Source organism: Acomys minous (genome assembly GCF_964271855.1).
Source record: "Acomys minous genome assembly, chromosome: 2".
Lineage (NCBI taxonomy): Eukaryota > Metazoa > Chordata > Mammalia > Rodentia > Muridae > Acomys > Acomys minous.
In genome coordinates this window covers 81,971,994-81,995,232 of record NC_140484.1, presented here as the reverse complement: position 1 = coordinate 81,995,232, position 23,239 = coordinate 81,971,994, and the positions used below count along the sequence as shown (strand labels likewise).

The 23,239-nt window shown below is 38.8% G+C and overlaps 1 protein-coding gene across 2 annotated transcripts in view; it reads left to right on the top strand.

Moving 5' to 3' along the window:
• Nucleotides 1-23,239, top strand: part of LOC311592605 (uncharacterized protein) — a 141,180-nt gene that overhangs the window by 36,487 nt on the left and 81,454 nt on the right. For both annotated transcript variants that reach the window (XR_014777462.1, XM_084773229.1), the window contains 2 exons: nt 2,222-2,338; nt 3,853-4,075. The gene's annotated coding sequence lies outside the window, so the exon portion shown is untranslated. The remainder of the gene's footprint in view (nt 1-2,221; nt 2,339-3,852; nt 4,076-23,239) is intronic.

Sequence of the window (23,239 nt, the reverse complement as noted above, 5' to 3'; positions counted from 1 at the left end):
ATTTTGTAGCAAACCACAGAATTTGTTCAGATAACGGATATTTTCAGTGTATGAATATAAGTAATCATAGATGAGAATGTACCTCACTGTATTTTAAGACATTGAAGCTAGTCATTGGTTGGCCTCTTCCTCCTGCTGTGCCTGGAGTTCTGTTGCAGTGACACTGACCCCTGTTTTACTTTTTTGATATTTAAGCTGTAGTTTAAAAAATTATCTGGCCACTTTGTGTTTTTAATAAAGGCCATGGAATAAAGGGATCCAAACATTTAAAAAGAAAGAAAGAAAGAAAGAAAGAAAAGAAAGAAAGAAAGAAAACACTGAGGAGCTGGCACAACCAATATTCTACAAAGATTTGTTGAGTATGAAATGGAAACTTACAATAGTTTTGAGATGGGGTTGTGGCTATGCGTATGTTTCCACAGGGAGTGAAAAAATATGGTTACCAACAAAACTTATAAAGATTAGATCTGACCATATAACAAGTGAATATTAAGAGCTACCTGGTTCTTAGAACTTGGCATTGTTTCATACAGCTTGGAGAACTAATGCCCTCTTCTGGCCTATGGTGTACATGCAGGCGGAGCCTTGTATTATTTGTAAAAAACAGGACAATGCTGAAGACAGGCAGGCAGCCTGAGTGATTTAACCCCAAAAGAATGCCTCTGGCGCCCCAAGCAAATTGCCTCAAGTATAGGTACTAACATACCTATACTAATGATTTCCAAAGTTTGCTTACTTTCAAAGGAAAAACCAGGATAATGATGAAGATCGAACTTCTGCCTCTGACACTACTATTTCCTCCAGAAATTGCATGCATATTAACAACAAAACGGCTAGCCAAAAGGATTGATCCCCAAAAGACTGGACAAAAACAGATACAGCTAGCTTTTCCAGCACTTGGCCAATATTTTATTTTTCTAGAGTACCCAATTTTTTTTTCTCCTAAATGGCATAAAGTAATTTTGAGAACATGAGGCCCACGTTCCCACTAGGTGGGTTGGGTGTTTTTAGTGGCTTACCAATGCTCATTTTTGCCTAAGGGGGTTAGTTACAATTAATAAAAGTTACATTTGGGAATTTCTTTCTTCTATCATTCTTTCTCTCTGATCTTTCCATCTAATCTAATATTAAGGAAAAGGGGAAGGAAGGGAGGATATAGGTTTATAGAATAAAAGGTAGATTATTGAATCTACTAGCCTCCAAAATCTTACATTGGTATTGTAGATTGATGAAAATTTAAGGCTTTTGATTGATGGAAATTTAAGAATATTTTATTCAACTTTTGCTTCACATTGATAAAAACTTAAGTTGTAGATTGCTATTCATTTTTTGCCTTATGCATTGTATATGTTGATAAAATATTAGATATTGTATGTTAGAAACTTAAGATCATTTTATTCAATGTTTATTTAATGTATTATTCATGTGCCACTTATGAAAACTATTAATAATCTGTTCAGGAAGATCGGAGATAAAAGTTGGTATTTAGTTACCTATAAATCTTACTAGATGCTAACTTACTTTGTCCTAGAGCAGGTTTGTTTAATTTCTTGTATATGCCTTCAAAGGAATAGATTGAGAACTGTAAGAATAGATAGAGAGTTGGTCTTCAAACTCTTCAGAGATCCACAGAATGTGGCATTTACTGATGAGGGCTTTCCTGACAGAGAGAGATATCTGCTCTTGGCTGCATGGAAGATGAGGGGCATCAAGAGACAAGGGTGACAGAATGGTCACTAGACTGAGGAACTGAATTATCTCTACTGCTGATGACAGGCTGACTGTCCACTATGATCAACAGTGTTGCTGGAAAGTTGACTGTCCAGCTTTGAAAGACTAGGTGAACCAAACTGTTGGAATTCCTGCTTCAAAAAGCAGTTTGTTGGATGTTTTGGGCCGACAAGGCTGAAGATTGATTGCCCCAATAATGGGCAGAATCCGGTGATTGTTCGAGTGGTCTGCTCTGTCTGTTCTATCAACACACCTGGAAGTTGCCCACCAGCACTTCCTTTATTAGATAGAATTTCCTTCTTGGGTCTCTGATGGGATTGAAGACTAGATAGCCACAGTGTTACTAGAAGCTTTAGTTTAAGAAATAAAACCACATTTATAGATTGATAATTGCAATTTATCATAAAGAGAAAGCACTTTGTTACAACATCTGGCCAGCTCTTACATTACATGGCAATAATATCAAGAAATTGTTATATTGTTTTGTCAGCAGGAAAAGCTACATTTTCCAAAGAGAAGGATACTGGACAGAATTCTCTCACTCCTGCTGAGTCCTCTTCTTCATGCCCTCACTCTCTGGCCTCAGCTCTTCTGTGATGGCTGTGAGGTAACTGGCTCTGGAATTTCAATTTTCCTTCACAGAAGTAGTTGGTGGCTGAAGGCTTGCAGCACATAATTGGTTTGAGGTTTGGGAGAGGATGATACCTTGTTCCTGGAAGCAGAAACAAGCTCCCTCTGGAGTGAAGTGTGAGAGGATGCTCTATAGGCTGCAGGCCTTGATGCAGCTGACTGAGGCACAGTGATATGCTGGATGGAGTTGGGTACATTAGGTCGTGAGGCACTGGTGGAAATTGGCAGAGCTGGCTTGGCAAAGGCCATCAAAGATGTGCTGACAGAGGCTTCAGGGATGGCCTGAGTGGGATAGGCTGAAATGAGTGGGAATGAGGCCTTGCAGGGTAAGCTTCAGTGGCCTGAAAGAAGCGAGGGAGAGAGGCTTTCTAGAAACAGGTCTGTCTAGAGGCTTGTCCAGGGGTGGGAAAGGCAGAGGTACTAACTTGACCTTCACATGTATGGGCAGCTCATACTGGGATGAGGTTGGACATTCCTTGTGAGCATTGCTTTCTGTTCTCTGTTCTCTGTGCCCTGCCTAGGGTTTTGTCAGGGCCCTGGCCCTCATGTGGCATGTCTGGCAGTGCTACTCTGGCTGGGCCTGCTCTTGGATCTTTGTTACTGCTGAAATTTTGCAGAGCCTGGGAGTAGCATGTGCTAGTTTTCATCTCACTCTTCTTATGCAGTGCATACGAGATCAGCACAGACTCTGGCCTGTGCATGCCGAGGTGGGTTTAAAGCTTCTTAAAGCTGTTGTGGCTGAGCTCAGGAGGATTCCTCTTCCTCTTGGTCTTGGGAGTGGTGTGCTGCTCTTCTGACTTGACTCTGTTCCTTGACTGCTGTAGCTTCTCTGTTTTCTTGGAGTTGTTTTCTCTGGTCAACTTGGCTTTGTTTTGCCCATGTCCTTTAGCTCAGCTGGGCCTGGGTGCCACTTTAGGAGCTTTGTCCTGTAACTGCTTGGCCATGTTGTCAATAGCTCTGTCACTTCCCCCATTACTGCCCACAGCCCCCTCTCTCTCCGCTAGGTCTCGGTGCTGTATTTTGGCCTTAGGAGCTCCATCAAGCAGCTAAAGTCTTTATGATTTTCCTTTCCTAGCAGGTCGGGTGGTCCACTGTTGACTCTGCAGATTTCCTGGGCCTGATCCCTATGGATAACTGTGTAGTATGTGGACTTGGTTGCTGTGGGATCTTAGAATTGGTCTTTGTCTGTGAGGGAGTTGAAGATTTGGGGAAGGGGAATAGTAGTGATGTCTTTAAAGTCAATGCTAGATACCATCTCATTCTCCAGCACCCCTGACTCAGATGCAAGATGCGACCTCCCAAGCTGGCATTATCAAAGCAGGCTTCTGTCTTAGGCTCCCAGCATCAGCACAGTACAGAGGCTGCTGCATGTCAGGGTGTGCTAAAGGGAGGAGTGGTATGTCTTCATTTTCTTTTGTGTTCTCATAGGCATTCAGAAGTATTGCAAGCTCAGCTTTCATGTTATCTAAGTTTTTACTCTGTTTTTTCTAGGCTTGGAGCTTGAGGCAAGACCAGGAAATCTGAAGGGCTGTGGATGGGGGCTGATAAGGACCTGTCCCCATGAACAGGTGCTGTCTTCATTTGGAAAACCTGGGTGCAGGTGTTGCACAGTTCTGGAATCTGCATCAAACAGAGTGTCTAGCCTGAAGTGTACAGTCCAAGGATGCCGCCATTTCTACCACTTAAAAATGATCAGGGAAGAAATCAGTACCTGGTAAGTGAGATGCTCCCCTTTTCTCATAGCCCCACAGCACTCAGGCCCTTACAGTAGTGGGGCACACATTCCTCTGAGCTCTGCTTGAGCAGCACCTCTGTTCACAGACAGGTGCTGACTGCTTTGTTGTTTCTGCTGACCATGCCACGTCATGTTTTCTGAGATGTTCTTGTTCCTTTGTGTTAATATGGTGCATGGGAGCTTCCTTGCTTTCCCCTTGAGCTCTGATACAGTGCCACTCTCTCACTTCATTGGAACTTTGCTAGTAGGTAGGTGGTTTAGTTCATAATATCCTAGAACTTACATGACTTTCCAAACTTTCTTCAGTCCCCACAACTGTCTCCCAAGTCCCAGAATTGCACAGGATCCAAGGCTCATGTCCCCATGTGCTTTCTGCCTATTCAAGTTCCGATCCTTTCTCTCTCTCTCTCTCTCTCTCTCTCTCTCTCTCTCTCTCTCTCTCTCTCTCTCTCTCTCTCTCTGTGTGTGTGTGTGTGTGTGTGTGTGTTCCTCCTGCAATCAGACCTCAGATTTGTCTCAATTCTAGCGGAGCTGTCTTGAGACCACCAGCAAGACCTCACTGGATCACAAAGTCTTGAGATACACAGCTGGTACCACAGCCAAACCATGAATAAACAGATGACTAAAGGCCAGGGTAAGAACACCGTAAACAAAAGCCAGGACAACGTGGATCCCAGAAACACACACACACACACACACACACACACACACACACACACACACACAGAGAGAGAGAGAGAGAGAGAGAGAGAGAGAGAGAGAGAGAGAGAGAGAGAACCAAACAAAGAAAAAATCTGGATATTTTAATGTAGCTGAAACACAGAAAAATTACTTTAAAGTTCTGTTTATGAGTTCATGGAGGAAACAAATAACTTGTTGGCTCTGTTTTTTTAGCAATTAAACTTTATTATACAACCCAACTACCTTACACAAAAGGGAAAAATGGTTAAAGAAAAAAAGAGTGAACCTTCTGGTATCTGTTTCACAGGATGGGTCCCTTGGTGTCTCTGGCCTGTTCGCTGATCCTCTTGCCGATCCACATGCGCTCAAGCCCAGTCTGACCCTGTTGTTCCTCTGTCCTCTCTCTGTCTGCCTGTCTGTCATGTGTAAGGGGTGGTCTCTCTCTCCCATTGAGGGACGATTAGAAACACAATAGTCCAGGTGGAGTCCCCAGGTCCACTTCCTGAATTCCAGGCCCAGGATGGCTCCACCCAGTCTATCTCAATGTTAATCTCAGAGAGTATCCATGGTGTGTTCAAGGGCAAAGCCCACAAAGCTTACAATCCTTCCCACAATAACTCTCTCAAAGAAATTCAGAAAATACAGTCAAGCAGATGAATGAGTAAAATAGCTTATGACATTAAAATGGAAATAGAATAAATAAAGAAAACACAAACTGAAAGGAAAAACCTGGAGATGGAAAACTTAGAGAAGAGAGGAGGAACTACAGGGGTAAGTATGACCAACAGAATATAAAAGATTGGGGGAGAGAATCACAGCGCATTACGTACAGTTGAAGAAATCAATCCATCTTTCAAATAAAATATTAAATTGATAAAAATTCTTAACACAAAACATTAAGGAAATCAAGGACACCCTAAAAAGATGAAATTTAAGAATAATAGGAATAGCCAAAAAAGGAGGTTCCCGGCTCCAAGGACCAGAAAATATTTTCAAGAAAATCATAGAAGAAAATTTCACCAACCTAATGAAATGGATGCCTTTAACATTCAAGAGGATTACAGAACACCAAATAGACTAGACCAGAAAAAACATACCCCGCTGCCACATAATAATCAAACACTGAATATATGGAAAAATATTAAAAGCAGCAAAGAAAAAAGGACAAGTAACATATAAAGGCAGACAGATCAGAATTACACCTGACTTCTCAACAGAGACTATGGTTCTTGAATTCCAGCTGACAACACATCACTGATTTCTTATACAAATGACTTGGGAAAGTCTTCATTTCCCTCTGAAACTTCATAGACCAGGTCTTCATTGTCTATACTACTCTCAACATCCTTATTTTCCAGCCTCCTACAGAACAGCCAATCGGTCTCTCAACATTCAGTGGATTTTCTACCCCAAAGTCTCAAAGTCCTTCCATAGTCTTTCCCAAAAGAACATGGTTAGGTCTCCCACAGCAATACCACATGATTGTGGCACTAATTTCTGTCTTAGTAACCTTAGCAAAGGTTACTATTGCTATGCTGAAACAGCATGACCAAAAGCAAGTTGGAATGGGTAGGGTCTATTTGGCTCACATTTCCACATCATAGTCCATTATTGAAGTAATTCATTCTGAAATATTGGGGCAGCAACTAATACAAAGGCCTTGGAGGAGTACCACTTGCTGGTTTATTCATCATAGATTCCCCAACCTGCTTTTTAATAAAACCAAGGACCAGCAGCCCAGGCATGACCATACGCACAATAGGCTGGGAACTCCCACATCAATCATTAAGAAAATGCCTTACAGTTAACCTACAACCTGATCTTATGAAGACATTTTCTTTATTGAGTTTCCCTCCTTTCAGATGACTTTAGGTTGTATCAAGTTGACATAAAACTAGCCAGTGCACTCATGGTCCTTATCAGAGCAATAGAAACCAAACGTAGACACAACTCTGTAAATTATAGCATAGAATAGGGAAAGAATTCCATGCTAAAGACATTGTCGATAAACTCATAATAAATTGTTTCAAACTTTGCAGAAGAGATTCCTGTTTATGTACAGGATGTATTTATTATTTTTAAGATCAAGAAGAGAGATTCAATGAAACCTGTCCCACCCATGTAACCGTATATTCACTAACTACAAGAAACAAATGTGACATTGAATGTTGCAAGAGATAAATGCCACATGGTATATAAAGGGAGATCCAGTAGAACAACATAAAAGTGAAAAAGCAGGAGAACTTGGAATAATATATTTCATGCTCTGAAAGGCAACTTGCAATCTATTGAATGGTAGATAGCATGAATTTTGCCATAACTGAAGTAGAAAATACAATTTCCCATGATAGAAACTGACGAAAGCCAATCATGGCCACTAAACTATAGAAGATACTAGAAGACTAAAAACTATGCCATGTTTATGATGGCAAGAGTTAGTAGTGTGAAAATGGCTACCAAGTCAGTTTCAAATTGAACAGTAACCTCCATGAAAACTCAAATGCTATTCTCCCAGGTATAAAAAAAATACTCTGAACATTTATATGGGCTGACAAAATATCCCACATAGCCTAAAATGGTACCTATGAATGAAAGTACCATTGCATTTGGAGTGTAGATGTTCAGAATTGAGATTTTATCTAGGTGAAATTTTCCTGTGATGAGTATGTAGTGTCCTTCCCATCTCTTTTCATTAATTTTGGTGGAACTTCTATTTTCTAGGTACTCGAATGGCTATTCCAGCTTGCTTCTTGAGTCCATTTGCTTGGAAAATGTTTTTCTGAACCCTTCTCATTTAGGTGATGCGAATCTTTGTTGCTGATGTATGTTTCTCATATGCATCAAAATGATGGATTACATTTTCACAAGCTTTCTGTTAGCCTGTACCTTTTAATTATGGAGTTAAGACCATTGATGTTGAGAGATTTAAAATGACCAAAGATTGTTAATTCCTGTTATTTTTATGTTGATGGTATTAGGGTGTGTGTGTGTGTGTGTGTGAGTGTGTGTGTGTGTGTTTTCTTTTAGTTTTGCTGGTATGTAGTTGGTAATTTCCTGTATTTTCTTGCTATAGTTACCCTCCGTGGAATGAAGTTTTTATTCTAGTACTTCCTTTAAAGCTGTATTTGTGGATAGATTTGTTTAAATATGGTTTTGTCTTGGAATATGGTTTTTTCTCCATCTATGGTGATTGAGAGTTCTGCTGAGTATGGTGGTCTGGGGTGACAGGAGTGGTCTCTTAGGGTTTGCAAGACATCTGCCCAGTCCTTTCTGGGTGTTAGAATTTCTGTTGAAAAATCATGATAGGTCTGAGTGTATACATTAGTTGGCCTTTTTCTCTTGCCACTGTTAATATCCTTTCTTTTTCTGGAGAACTTTTGTTTTAATTATGTGGAAGGGTGAATTTTCTTTTCTTGTCTAGTCTAATTTGTGTCCTGTATGCTTCCTTTATGTTTATAGGTATCTCTTTCTTTAGATTGGGGAATTTTTCTTCTCCAATTTTGTTGAAAATAATTCCTGGTCCTTGGAGCTGGGACTCCTCACTTTCTTCTATTCCTATTATTATTTGTTGGTTAGGTATTTTCATAGTATCGCAGATTTCCTAGACATATTTTGTCAAGATTCTTTTAGATTTAACACTTTCTTTGAAGTATCAATTTCTTCTATCATATTTTCCAGCCTCGTCATATGTTCTATGCCTGAGATTCTCGCTTCCATCTTGTGGATTCTGTTAGTGATGTTTGTGTCTGTTTTTCCTGTTCTCTTTCTTACATTTTTATCTCCAAGATTCCCTAATATTCTGCTTTCTTTATTGCTTCTACTTCCATTGTCAGATCTTAGACAATTTAATGCATTTCCTTCACCTGTTTAATTGTGTTTCCCTGTAATTCTTCAAAGAATTTATTCATTTGTTCTTTAAAGGCTTTTATCTTGTTCATGAAACTAGATTTAAAGTCATTTTTTGGTTCTTCACCTGTGTTCAGATATATTGAGCCAGATGTTCTGGTGTTGTCATATTGCTCCGGCTCTTGTTAGCTGTTATCTTACACTGTCCTTTAGCCATCTGGTTGTCTCTGGTATTGACAGGCCTCAGTTAATGCAGTGCAAGTTGTGGGTCAGAAAATGGAGCATTAGGGAGAAAGTGAAATTGACCTCTGTTGGGAGTGTTTTAGAGGGACTATGTAGCTGGGAGTGAGGGGATTGTAGTCTTCCCTGGTGGTCATTGCTGGTCTAGGTCTCTGGTAATGCAGGAATGGTCATGATCTGGGAGATAGAACAGGCAGGGGAGCCTAGCACATCATGGATGTTCTTGTGAAGTGACCTGGCTGCTGTGGGCCTCCAGGAATGGAGACTGCTCTGTAACAGGAATAGATTTCACAGGAGATGAGGCAGGGCTTTCCTCTACCAGGTTTTCCTAGAAGGACAAAGTAGGCTGGGAATTATATTCAGATGTGTCTCACCTCATAGAATTGGAGACTCCTAGTCTCTGGGAATGCACAAAGGGGTGAGTCTAGTAGACAGAGTATGCAAGGGGAAGGGCATAGCTCACTGCTGCTGTGTTTGCCCAGTTGCCTGAGTCAGGAAGCAGGCAGGCAGGTAAAAGTCTCACAGGTCTGACCTGAGTGGTTGCTACGGGCCTCAGGAAATGAGTGCTGCACTCTGGACCCTGACTGGAGTGTATAGTGATGGGGTGGGGCTCTCTGCTGCTAGGTTTGTGGGATGACAGGGCAGACTGGAAACTGTGGTCAGAGGGTTCTCACCTGATGATCCCTGGGGACTGACAGCTTCTGGGGAAAGAACAGTGGATGGAGGGGAGAGAGAGAGGAGTGTAGCTCATCACTGCTGTGTTTCTCCAGATTCCTGGTACAGATACAAGTCTGGCATGTAGACAGTGATTGCCATGTTCCTCTAGGGATTGGAGCTCTGGAATGGGAATGGATTATGCCCGAATACAGACTTTCTATGTAAGGCCTAATGATTCTTTATATTTCCTCAGTGTCTGTTGTTATACTCTCTTTTCATTTCAGATTTTGTTGATTTGGATACTGTCTCTTTCCCTCTTAGTTTGGCTAAGGATTTATCTATCTTGTTGACTTTCTCAACTAGCTCTTGGTCTTGTTGATTTTCTGAATTGTTCTGTTTCTAATTTATTAATTTTATCACTAAGTTTGATTATTTCCTACCATCCTACACCACCAAAGACCAGCAAAGGAATAACAGTGCAAAAGCATTATCCTACTGCCCATTGGGTTCTATTTGCTCCTTCCAACCATCACTAGCCCATTCACATGTCTGCTCCCTATTCAACATCACATGCTCGCTCATGAGACATCCCATGGTACAAGTGAGTCTTTAAAGAAACAAGAAACTTCGACTGAAGGCTAGATTCCCTCAGCTTAAGAATGGATCAAGAGCAGGGTATGGTGGCACAAGCCTTTTATCCCAGCACTCGGGAGGCAGAAACAGGTGGTTCAATGTGAGTTTGAAGCCAGCCTGGTCTACAAAGTGAGTCCAGGACAACCAATGTGGCACAGAGAAACCCTGTGTCCAAGAAGGAGGAGGAGGAGGAGGAGGAGGAGGAGGAGGAGGAGGAGGAGGAGGAGGAGGGAAAAAGAAACTGTGCTTCATTTCCACAATGGAAGACTACTCAGCTATTAAAAACAAGGAAATCTTGAAATTTGCAGGCAAATGGAAAAGATTATCCTGAGTGAGATAACCCATACCCAGAAAAACACATATGGTATATACACCCTGTTAAGCTGATTTTAGACATATAGTACAGGAAAACCATACTATAATTCACTTGTTTAAATAAAATAAATAACAAAGATGGCCCAAGTGAGGATACTTAAATCTCTCTTAAAAAAAGAAATAGACAATGGAAATGGTTGAAGCAAAGGAACATGGTAGAAGAAGGAAGTTTTTAATCTTCCTTCATCTATGGAGATATCTGTTGGCTTTGTTTCTTAACAATTAAACTTTATTATACAACCCACTATCATATATAAGAGGGAAAAAAGGTTAAAGGGAAACAAGAACAAAGCTTCTGGTATCTGTTCCATGGGACGGATCCCTAGGTGTCATTGGCCTGTACACTGGTCTGGCCTGTATGCTCGTCCTCTTCCCTATCCACTTGCGCTCCAGTTTCGAACCAGTAGCCTTCTCCTCTCCTCTCTGCTTGTGTCTCTCTCTAGGGTTCAATGGCTGGTCTCACCTCTAGATCCCTCCTACCATAGATGTTTGGTTATAAACACAATATTCTGGCCAGAATCTCCAGTTATTTCCTGAACTCCAGAGCCAGGATGGCTCCACTCAGTCTATCATAATATCAATCTCAGTGGGGTGTCCATGGTGTTTCCAAGGGGCAAAGCCTGCCATGACTGCCTTTACAAGACAAAGCCTGCAGTCTTTCCACTCATCCCCCTTTTATTTAAAATAATAATAATTAAAAACTGTATACACAAATATACATATATACAGAATCATCAGGTATCAAATACATAACCCAGTACTTTTATATTTATGATCCTTGGAGAAAATGTTCTACTATCCTATCCAAGAGTGTCCGTTTTTATTGTCTAAAGTTTTTTTTTTTACAAAATATCTTCATTCTAAATTGCAGTTATCAGTCTATACACGTGTTTTTAATTCTTAAAGTAAAGCTTATATTAACACTGTGGCTATCTAGTCCTCAATCCCATCAGAGACCCAATAAGGGCATTCGTTCTAATGTAAATGAAGTGATGTTGGGCAACTTCCATGTGTGGATAGGACAGAGAGAGCTGATCACTTGGACAGTCACCGGATTCTCTCCATCACTGAGGCAATCAGTCTTTAGCCGTATCGGCCCAAAACAACCAACAAATTGCTTTGTGAAGCTAGAATTTTGATAATCTGCTCCATGTAGTGTCTGCAAAGCTGGACTGTCAACTTCTCAGCATCACTGCTGATCATATTGAACAGTCAGTCTGTCATCAGCAGTAGAGATAAGAGCAGTTCTTCAGTCTAGTGACTATTCTGTCACCCTCATCTCTTGCTGCCCTCATCTTCAATGATGTATATGGAAATGCAACCAGGAGTGGATGTCTCTGTCAGGAAAGCCCTCCATCATTAAATGTCATATTCTGTGGATCTCTGAAGAGTTTGAAGATCATCTCTCTATCTATATTCAAAGTTATCAATTTATTCCTTTCAAGACATATACAAGAAACTAAACAAACTTGTTCTATGATCAAGTAAATTAGTATCTAGTAAGATGTATAGGTAAATAATACTAACTTTTATCTCCTACCTTCCTGAACAGGTTATTAATAGTTTTTATAAGGCATTACCTTTTCAAATGAGTGGCACACGAGAAATACATTAAATAAACTTTGAACAAAAATCTTAAGTTTCTACTAACATATAGTATATAATAAGATTTTATTAACATATAACATACAATTCATAAGGCAAAAATTGAATAACAATATATAATTTAAGTTTTTATCAATGTGAAGCAAAAGTTGAATAAAATAGTCTCAAATTTCCATCAGTCAAAATAGTATTAAGTTTTTACCAATCTACAATACCAATCTAAGATATTTGAAGCTAGTAGATTCAATAATCTACCTTTCCCGGGGCGGTGGCGGCGCACACCTTTAATCCCAGCACTCAGGAGTCAGAGGCAGGCCGATCACTGTGAGTTGGAGGCCAGCCTGGTCTACAAAGCAAGTCTAGGAAAGCCAAGGCTACACAGGGAAACCCTGTCTCAAAAAACAAAACAAAACAACAACAACAACAAGAACAACAACAACAACAAAACCAATCAATAATCTACCTTTTATTCTATAAACCTATATCCTCCCCTCCTTTCACCCTTTTCCCCTAATATTATGTAGGAGAGAAAGATAAGACAAAAAGAAAGATAGAAGAAAGAAATCCCAAAATGAAGCTTTTATTAACATTTAGCTAACCCTCTTAGGCAAAAATGAGCATTGGAAACCCACCGAAAACACCCACACCCACCTACTGGGAATAGGTTTGTCAAGTTCTCAAAATTACTTTATGTTGTTTAGGGGAAAAATAGCTTTTGGGTACCCTAGAAAAATAATATATTGGCCAAGCGCTGGAAAAGTTAGCTGTATCTGTTTTTGTTTAGTTTTTATTCAATTGATCCTTTTGGCTAGCCCTTTTATTGTTAATATGTATGCAATTTTTTGAGAAAATAGTAGCGCCAGAGGTGGATGTTTGGTCTTTATCATTGTTTTTGTTCTCAGTGCTAGAGGCATTTTTTCCCCTTAGGTTAAATCACCCAGGCTGCCTGTTTTTTCTTTATCATTGTCTTGTTTTTTGGCTCTGAAAATAAGCAAACTTTTGAAATCATTAGTATAGGTATATTTGTACATATATAATTTTTCAAGGAAACAACACTTAGGGCACCTTGCTCACAGTGCCAGAGGCATTCTTTTGAGGTTAAATCACCCAGGCTGTCTGCTTTGTCTTTATCATTGTTCTGCTTTCTGTAAATTATATAGGGCTCTGCCTGCATGTACAACAACAGGCCAGAAGAGGGCATTAGTTTTCCAAGCTGTATGAAAGAATGTCAAGTTCTAAGAAATGGTCAGATCTAATCTTTGTAAGTTCTGTTAGTAACCATATTTTTTTCACTCCTTGCGGAAACATATGCATACCCATGACCCATTCTCAAAACTATTGTAGGTTTCTATTTTATATTTGACAAATCTTTGTAGAATATTGGTTGTCTCAGCTCCTCAGTTGTTTCTACCACCCAGTGTCCCTTCACATTAACATTAAGAAAATTTAGAGTCAGCAAAGCATTATTTAATCAGCCCCTGGGGTCTTTACCCTTCCCTTTTTTAAAATAAGCATCTCTTTTAAGGTACGATTAGATATTTCCAGAACAGCTTGCCCTGCGGGGTTGTGAGGTAAACTATGAACATGTTTTATATTATAATATATAAGGAATTTTTCACCTTAAGGGACACATATGCAAGACCATTGCCAGTCTTAATTTCTGCACGTACTCCCGTAATTGTCATTATTTTCAGTAAATGAGAAATTACACAGTCAGCCCTTTTAGAACTTAAAGCAGTTGCCCATTGAAGACTTGAATATGTGTCTATGGTATGATGGACTTGCTTCATCTTTTTAAATTTTGTAAAATGAAACACATCCTTCTGTCAAATTTTATTTATTTATTATTTTTTTGTACCTTTAGGATGAACTCCAGCAGGTAATGGGATTTGATTATACAAGGAAGATATAGGACGCTTCTTAATTATTTTTTGTCTTGTTTTTAAGTGATAGGGAATTTTTAAACCCCTTATCATTAACATGATGTTTTTATGAAAATTTGAGGCTTTGAATAAATTACCTATTAATAATTTGTTGATTTTTTTTATTTCTTTGTGTCAAAAGACCTTATAAACCTGTCTGGGATTGAATATGAGTAATGCACTTGTTGTAGTTTTATAAATAATGTAGTTAATTTTGAGTAAATTTATCAGTTGTATAAGTAAAGCAACATTTTTAGTATATTTAGAGTCAGTAATTATTTTAAGAGATTTAGGAAAATCTAACAATGCCATAAGGATAGTATGCAATTTTCATTTTGGAACTGATGTAAATGGGCTTTTAATCACTTTAGTCATTTTATCAGATATATAATGAGTCATACACAGTTTATTTGTATCAGTGAATAAGGTGGGTTTCCCTGGAATTGGCAACCTCTTTACAATATTTGGAAGAATTTAATTAGTTTTTAAAAATAAACTGTTTATGTTTGTTTGGGGGTATCTATTATTAATGTCTCTTAAATAGTTACTACAAGTTCTTTGTCAATCTTTATTAGCCATAATGACATAATCTCAGAATCAATAAGAAGTACTACCATTTTTGCTGGGTCCATTTTTGACAGTTGGTGCGACCTTATTTTTTTCTTTGTAATCAATTTAGAAAAAAATTTATGGATGTTTTAATTTTTTATTTTGTTAATTTGTCCATGATATCCATTTTATGATTTTTGTCTTTTCTTTGAATAAGAAGCCCAGTAGGAGAATGTTTTGAAGGCATAATAACCAGAATGTAACCAAGTTTAGGATCAATTTTATCTACATATGTCTTTTGCAGTTTTTGTTCTATTAGAATTAACCTTTTTGTGTTTTGTTTTGTTTTGTTTTGTTTTGTTTTGTTTTAGTGGTTAGACACCTTGGACTGTTTAAATCTGAATCCCTTGTAATGTTTGAAACAATTTACTTAACTCATAGGTAGTTAACCCAATTGTAGGCCTTAACCAGTTAATACCTTTTATTAATTTTTGAAAGTCATTAAGAAATTCTCTATGGACAACAGAGAATGGACCTTTTGTGGTCACATTTTTTTGTTTAGTTATTTTATAGCCTAAATAGGTAATTGAATCTCTTTTTTGTATTTTTTTATAGCAATCTGTAATCCCCAGTATGGTAGAATTTTTTTGTGTTTATTTAAACATTTTTTAAAACATTAGGATCAAAAGTGGCTAGCAGAATATCATCTATGTAATGGTAAATGATAGATTGAGGAAACTATACAAATTATTTCTTTTTAAATATATTTTATTAATTTATTCTTTACATCTCAATGGTTATCCCATCCCTTGTATCCTCCCATTCCTCCCTCCCTCCCATTTTCCTTTTAGTCCCCTCCCCTATGACTGTGACTGAGGGGGACCTCCTCCCCCTGTATATGCTCATAGGGTATCAAGTCTCTTCTTGGTAGCCTGCTATCCTTCCTTATTTCTAATGGTTGTTATACAAAATATTGGCATAAGGTTGGGGTATTTAACATTTTTTTTGTGGAAGTATCCCCATTGATATCTCTTTATTGGAGAATTACTCTTCAGAGTAGGTACTGGGAATGCAAACTTTTTTCTGTTCTTTTTATGTAGAGGTTTTGTGAAAAAACAATCTTTTAAATCAATTGTAATTTTATACCAAGACTTAGGTAACAATGGAGGCAAAGGAATTCTAGGTTGGACTGAACCTATGGGTTGAATTACTTTGTTTATGGCCCTCAAATCCATTCTCATTCTCCTCCAGCCTGATTTTTTTTTCTTACCAAAAACAGGGGAATTCTAGGGATTGGAAGATTTGTTGAAATGTTGAGCCTCTAGTTGTTTTTTTACTAAAGAGTAGAGTGCCTGTAACACTTTTTTTTTTGTTAGGGGCCACTGCCCCTGCCATATAGGTCTGTTTGAAATCTATTTTAAGGGCAGAGCTGTTGGTATTTCAGCAGTGCCCCTCTTATAAATTTGGACACTCTAAACTTGAGGAGTTTTAAGGTTGGACAGTGGTCATTGCTTGTGATCATTTTTGATTACTTGTATTAATATCTTCACCAGAAGTATATATCATTGTACCCCTAGTTTTAACATTGTTTCTCTTTGTAATTGTAGGAATATTAATCTGAGTACATCATTATTGTAAGAGATATATTTTCCCATAGATTTTTGGGTATGTCAGCCACATAGGGTCTTAGCTTTTCAGTCTGTCCTTCTGGTGTCACACACTTCAGCCACTGCACATTTTGTTTTATTTGAGATAATTTACCAATTTTTATAATTTTGGTACAAACCTTTTGAAGTGTCCAATTTGGGTTCTAAGACTTTTGAGACACGATTAACTCATCAGCTCCTATGTCCATTAAGTCTTTTATTTTAACACCATTTATTTGTATAATTTAGGTCTCTGATCATTAACTATTGTTTGTCAGAACACAGGTGTCCTTGTGCTTTCATCTGCACCAGTCCTTTTTACTGGAGAGCCTTTGTCCTTACTGTAAGGAAACAGTTGAGCCATTCTGTCCCTGGCATTAATTTTCATCTTTTTCTTTACACATGTTATGATTTTCATTTTTACATTTATAATCTCTATCTATACTACCAGGATGCACAATAAAACCATGAGAAGTCAGAAAATTGTTTCTCAGAACCAATCCTACTCTGCCTGAAGGCAAAGGACCAAAAGCACCAATATTTAATTTGTAACATTCAACCTGTAGATATAGGGTAAGAGGCAATTGAAGCCAGATCTAAGGCTGCACTGTCTTCAGTAGTATGCATAAGATCACTAATACTTAGTTCTCATTTTCCTGTGGGTCTGTCACTTTTGGACTAGCAAAGGGAATTTGGCTGGCATTGTTATAGGGCCCCGAGTCGATGGGCCCCTCTTGTTGTTTCCTGTTGGGAAGATATTGCCTTGTACATTTCTTTTAGTTTGACAATCCCTAGACCAATGTTTTCCTTTCTCAAAGTGACTACAGTACCCTGGAAGTGTTGACATCTTATTACTATTATGGGTAGAACCTCCTTGTTCTTTCTTATGAGTTATGGTGTGCTTTTTGGGGGGGGGTGTGGTATTGTGTTCATTATTTTGAGGTCTGGGATTTTTATCTCTACAGTTTTATTGCAAATGACCAATTCAACACAGTTAAAGCACTAGATATTAGAATATCTGGGCTCTCTGGCTATAGCTTGTCTCGCAATATTATTTTGATACTCCTGGGAGTTAATATTAGCTGTCTCCTTTACCCAATCAATCATCTAATGGAGCTCTTCTTTCCTTTAATGGTCTAAGTACCCTCTTACATTTAATATTTGTATTTTCATAAGTCATTATAAGATTTGATGTCTGTTTGGTTACAGAATCTGGCAACACTCTGTCCATAGTGGATCCTAATCTCTGTAAAAATTTTGTGAAGGGTTCCCCAGGTCCTTGAAATACTTTAGTAAATGGAATAGTTATTTTCCCAGGTTCCTCTATGAGCTTCCAAGCTCTCAAGGTTGCAATACGACATGGTTCAATCACTCTATCTTTACCTTGAATATAAGCCTTTGAGGCAATAACTGAAGAAGAGAAAACAAGACAATTGACTAGTGGCAAAGTTTCCTCACCTTGCTCAGCTAACATTCTTCAGTCGACACTTGACATTTTATCTGGAGTACAAAGATCTTCTCAATTCTTAAGGTAGTGTTTCCTATGCATACCCCTGTTTTGAATCTTTTTCTAGTGAGGAATCTGCAGGTACAAGTGATTGAATATTTCCCTGCTCTACTAGATAGTGCCAACTTTGCCCAGATATTTTGCTTAATGTGTCACTCTGCCGGAAACACGTTCCCTGATAGAAGGGAGAGTGGTAGGTCTTCCAAGATTCTGCTTATCCTATGTAGAAAATGTTTCTTCTCCTAGATTGTATCATTATAATCATCGAGTGACGTATAGATTTGAGGCAGAATCTCCATGAAGAGTCTAAAGTAAGATAATTTGAAATATGGTATCCCAAATAAGGAATTCAAAAAAGACATATGCCTTCTAAATGCTAAGTGACTGAGTTTGGCTTGTGTCTCAGAGTTGTTGGCCAGCAAGGTCTTATAGACATCTCAAATTCTAAAGACTGTGTGATCTTGTTGTTAGCAATGCTGAAGTAGATAATAGTCCCATTTCTTTAGTTGCATAATATCAAGAAATCAGATGGGGTCAAGCTGGAGTCTCACTGCCTGCTGACTAGCTTCCATTGATGGAGCAGGTCTTTCCATCGGGTTTTTGGAGAATGCTCACACACTGTCTACCTAATTTGTGGGCTACCTTTCATACAATATTGAAAAGTCAGGATCTACACACTCACACAAAGAAAGCACAGTGGTTAGGTATATAATCAACCATTTTACAACTCAATTTGAGGAACAGAGGCACAGCATGAAGGTCATATCTTGCTCTATGATCCAGGAAAACATCCCCAGTAACTGAGAAGATCTAAGATACCAGTGGTGAGAGAGCTGCTATGGTTTTATAGAATGGAAGGTTTGGGCATCATTTCCCTTTTAAATATGTTTGTTTGTGCCCATAGATTAGTGTAGCTGTCTGTGCTGCAGTAACTGCTATAGTCTGCCTCCTTGCTAGGAAATCCTCTTTGCCGATGGAGTTATAATTGTGTAAGCTGCTGGGGCTCAGTGGTTGTTTCGTGGTGAGATAACAACCTAATATGGATAACAGCAGAAATGGATCATGCACAAATTAGTGCTTCAAAGGATCAGGGATTGTCATGAAACATGAGTGCAAAAGATAGTATGAGCTGCAGGACACAGTGTTGCTCGCCTCTAATCTCAGCAGTTGGAGAGATATAGACATGCAGATCTCTGGGAGTTCAAGGCTGGCCTGGCCTATGAAGTCATCTCAGTGCAGCCAAGGCTACACAGTGAAATCCTGTCAAAAAAGAAAAGAAAAGAAAAGAATGTGAAAAAATGGAGTAGAATAGTGTAGTATGGCTTTTTACTCCATAAAAAGGAACATCCTATTGTGATATTTTTATCAGTGGTTACCTTGAGTGCATGTAGTCTGAATAGATCAACATAGATCAGATAACTAGGTCTTGGAAGTAGATCTTAACAGTCTAGAATGGAAGGATCCAAGGAGAGTCCTGGTATCTTGATTTGACATCCTACCACATAATTCCTTTTGAGATACAGGCTTTAGTAGTAAATGATCTTTCTAGATGCTAAAAATATTAGTAAAGCATTAACTGAAAGTGGAGCACTTTGAATAAAGCTTCCATGAGAGACTACTCATAGAATGTGGGGTTGGGAATGTAAAGTATTCTACCCTTTATTGTACTTCAGTATGGAGTTTCCTTAAATATCAAAACTATGTGTAATTAATGCCCAAAGCATACCATTCAATTGGATTGAAAATATTAATGATTTACGTGTGACTGTAGATGTCAGCAATATCTGTATTAGGACTAGACCTTGATATCCAAAAACATAGGAGTGGTTAAGGAAGATGTGGTGTCTACACACAGAGAAATTATTTTCACCAAAAAAGAAAATGTGGTCACATTGTTTGCAAGATAATGTATGTAGCTGGAGCTCATTTTATTGCACCAAATTCATTCAGGCCCAGACCAATGTCCACTTCTGCCTTCTTGCATATGTGGATCATAGAGTATAAAGACATAATATACATTCATGAAACTGGAGACAAAGCCGTGAGGAAGAACATAGATGCCTACGGGTTGTTGTGAGAGGTAAGCAATCTGCAGATCTTAGTAACAGAGTTACAGTGCTCAGTAAACAAAATACACTTCAATAAAAATAAAACATGTTCAGTGAATAGTACAATCGGAACTAACTCAATGAGAAAACTTTGGTATAAGTATAATATTTAATTGCTTTAATACAAATGTAATGTTTCTTGTGCTTTCTTTTATATAAAGCATTTATACAAGGTGTTTTATTTAAAAACATAAAAATTAAAATAATATCAGAGTTAAAAGATATACATCCAAATGGCTTCTATAGTATAAACTGGTGTGCAATAGTCCTATGCCAGTGCCTTATCTGGAATTAAAGTAGCACATGGTGAATTATATGCCTAAACACCTCAGCAGTCTTTTGCTTTGTATCACTTCGTTCTCTAACAATTTGTCCTTTGAGCATAATTTCATATAGGTAGTAGGATCTTTTAATCCTGGCCTTCTTAATGGTGTCTACATTGGTGACTCTGGACAGCAAGTAGCCTTTGTTAGAATGGACAGGATTAAGCCTTCACATATGTTTAATATTTGATAGTGTCAAAATAGCTACACCATGAGAATTTGCAGGTTGGATAAAATAACCCAATAAACTCAGATGTCATTCCTCCCAGAAGTAGAAAAGCAATCTTTTTTATTCACTTTATATCCAGATTGTAGCCCCCTCTCTCCTCTCCTGCTTATCCCACTCTGTGTCCTACTTATCCAATTGTTCTTCCCCAACACCTCAGAAAAGGGAAACCCCTCCACTATCAAGCCACCCAAGTACATAAAATCCCATCAGGACTGAGTGCAACTTCCACCTTGAGGCTTGGCAAGGCAAGGCAATCCCACCAAGGGAAAGTGATCAAAAAGGCAACAGAACCCAAGCCTGAGACAGTCCCCATTCCTCTTACTAGGGGCCCCGTTGAAGACCAAGCTGCCCACTGGTCACATCTACATAGATGGCCTAGATCCAGTCTATGCATGGTCCTTGATTGGTGCTTCAGTCTCCATAAGCCCCCACAGGACCTGGTGAGTTGCCTCTGTTTGTCCTCTTGTACAATTCCTGTCATCTATGTCTTTCCACTACTGTTTCAGAAGACTCCCTGCTCTCTACCCAATGTTTGACTGAGTCTCAGCATCTAGGTCAATCCACTACTGGGTGAAGCATCTAATGGGATAGCTATGTTATGTTCCTGTCTGGAAGAGTAGCCGAGTATCATTAATAGTATTAGGGGATGCCTCTCTCCCATGATGTGGGCCTCAGGTTGAGCCAGGCATTGGCTGAACATTCCCTCAATTTCTGATCTATATTTATCCCTGCACATCTTGTAGGCAGGGTAAATTTCAGATTGAAGTTTTTGTGGGAGGGTTGGTGTTCCTTTTCCTCCATTAGGAGTCCTAAATAGTTAGATGGTGGCCTCTTCAGTCTTCATGATCCCTGCTACAAGGATTCTCAGATAGAGTTAACCCGATATCCTCCCAACCCAAATGTCCCTCAACCCAAGAATGGATAGAGAAACTGTGGTATATTTACACAATGGAATAGTACTTAGCTTTTGGACACAAAGAGATCTTGAAATTGCCAACAAATGGTTGGGACTAGAAAAGATCATCCTGAGTGAGGTAACACAAATGCAAAAAGACATTCATGGTACATCCTCACAAGCAGATTTTAGCCATAGAGAAAGGAATAACTGTACTACAATTCACATACCCAAGGAATATAGGAAACAAGGAGAACCCATGGAAGGATGCTTAAATCTCACACAGAAGGGGACATAGAATAGGCAGTGGAAGTGGTTGAAGAAAGGGAACAAAGTAGGGAAGGGGGCATGGACAGAAATGAAGATGGAGAACAGACTTGGGAAGAGCTGGGGTGGGAGAGCAGAGTGCTTGCAGAAACAAGAGACACTGTGGTGGGAGCATCACTGTGACAAACTGGAAGCCTATGACAATGTAGGATTCTGCGAGAAAAGAAATCTTAACAATACCAAGGAATTACAAAATGCCCTGTATGGTAAACTCACATCTCAGATGAGGTCAGTGATTCACAGCCATGGTAGCTAGTAATAACTTAGTAGTAGCTTAGTAAAAGCATAAGGAGACTTTTGGATAAGTGAATTTGAGTTGAGTTCCGGATGTAAATACATTAGTTAAATCGACTGTGGTTTTAGATAGATAGCAAAAATATTCCTTGGTTAAAACATGGCCTCTTCATCAAATAATTCTTGGAAACTTGTATATCCATGTATATATAGAAAGAAACTTGATTCTACCTGGAACTGTGCAGCATTCCTTTAGTCTTAGCCTTCTGGCAACAGGGGCAGAGGCAGAGGCACAAGCAAAGGCTATGGGAAGCATATCTCTGAGTTCAAGGCTATCCAGGTCTACATAGTTACTTCAAGGACAGAAAATGCTTTGCAAAGAGAACCTGTTTCAAGAAACTAAAATTAAAAATACATGCATTATTTCCTAAGGGTCATTTGGTAAAATGTCAATATGCATCAGAGCCCTGAGTGCAACAAACTTGAAACTGTTAGAAAACAGATACCATATAGAGTTGAAAGTACAAGTATAGGCCAGGATGGAGCAGGACTCCAAGCACTCAAGTAGTCCTGCCCATAATTGATGAATGGTTTCCAAGGGAACTAAGGAGATAATTGCCAGCAAACAAAGCAGTTACTTCAGGGAATGGCCAAGAGAATGGGAGCAAATCTTTGCTATTATATATGCCGACAGAGGATTAATATCTACACCATTTACAATTAGATAAAATATCTAAATCCTAGGAAACAACGCAACTCAGTTTGTTGAAGGTAAAAAAAGAAGTCCTTAACGATTTAATACAAAAAAGTTTGAGCACATAAAGATCATCAGATTCAGGAACAATCAGTGAAACGCACAGTGAAACTCCAGGAGATGCCATTCTTGGTCAATCAGAAAAGAAATGACAAACACTGATTAGGGCACACATATGAAAAAAATGTTATAATTTCTGGTGTGATGAAGTATTCCAGCCTGTTTAGATATCAGCATCTATGGTCCACCAAAAGCTGAAACCTGGTTAGCATATGGTGCAATTTTACCATTTGAAAACTTCAACATGTAGGAGAAGTACTTGGCCATCAGTGTTGATTGCATCTCCGGCTGTAGTACATTAGGTAACCAAGCTTAGTGTCCAACAGTATTGTCACGGATGAGGAAAATGTGATGTACATATAGTACGAAATATTTTCCACCATAAAGTAATAAAGTTATGTATAGAAATCTGGATTCCGCTCAGGCCTGGTGAACTGACTCAGCAGGATAAGAACACTTGTTCTTTCATAGTCCCAGGCTGAGTTCCTAACACCCTCATGGTGGATTTCAATCTTTCTTCATTCCAAAACCAAAGTTCAGATGCCCCATTGC